Here is a 1,096-nt window from a genome sequence, read left to right as displayed (position 1 = left end):
AAAAAAAAAAAAAAAAAAAAAAAAAAAAAAAAAAAGAAATTTTCCATCATAGGGAAGCTTAAATAATTCTTCAATAATAGACCTACAATTTGAAATGCTAATTGTAGTTATTCAAGCCAAAGGAAAATTATACCATATGAAAATACAAGTCTGCATAAAAGGATGAAGAACATAGGAACTTGTAACCACATGAATAAGTGTATTAGCTTATTATGGGATGTCTTTGAAATATTATTAACTCTTCTTATCTATATTTGTTTGAAATATAATTAGCTATTCAAAGAAAACAAAGCAAAGCAAAACCAATGCTTGTAAGATTTATAGCTTCTTTAGAAATCAAGTGCATGAAGAAGATAGAAGAAAATCTGGATGGGAAGAAATTCAGATGTTATAATTTCTCATACTGTATTCATAGCAGTATAGTATTACTTCAAGGTAGACTCGAACAAGTTAAAGCTATATAATTTCTAAAACAACTGCTAAAGCAAATAGCAAAGAATTGTAACTAATAAGTGAACAAACAGAATCATTGAAAAATACTCATTCTAAAATAAAACAGAAAAAAAGAAAGTGGGAGAAAAGAACAGGATAAATATGAAATAAGTGGCAATAGATTTAACCACAATTATATTAAGAACCACAATAAGTGTAAATGGTGTTAACATCTCATTAAAGTACAGAGGTTATCCGGTCAAGTAAAAGAATAAAACCACACTTTACGATGCTGACTGAAACAACCAATCAGACCAAAACCACTTTCAGTATCAAGATGTAAATGAGCTAGGAGGAAATAGATGGAAAAAAAAATAGACAATAATACATTAGTTAAAGAAATCAGGGAACCTATATTAAGATCAAACAAAATAATTTTCAGAACCAAGAATATTATCAGGGACAAAGAGAGCCAATACGTAATGATGAAGGAGTTAATTCATCAAGAGAATGGAAATCAAGCTGCCAAATATATGAAGTAAAAGCTGATGGAGCTGCATACCATGATTCTAACACTCCTTTCTCACTGTAACTAATGGAACAAGTAAAGAGAAACCTAGTAAAGATAAAGGAAACTGGATGAGCACCATCAACTATCTTGATT

The sequence above is a fragment of the Chinchilla lanigera genome, unplaced genomic scaffold, assembly GCF_000276665.1.
Source record: "Chinchilla lanigera isolate Chin_1 unplaced genomic scaffold, ChiLan1.0 scaffold00061, whole genome shotgun sequence".
Lineage (NCBI taxonomy): Eukaryota > Metazoa > Chordata > Mammalia > Rodentia > Chinchillidae > Chinchilla > Chinchilla lanigera.
The sequence above is the reverse complement of the archived record's forward strand: the minus strand, read 5'-3'. Positions refer to the sequence as shown.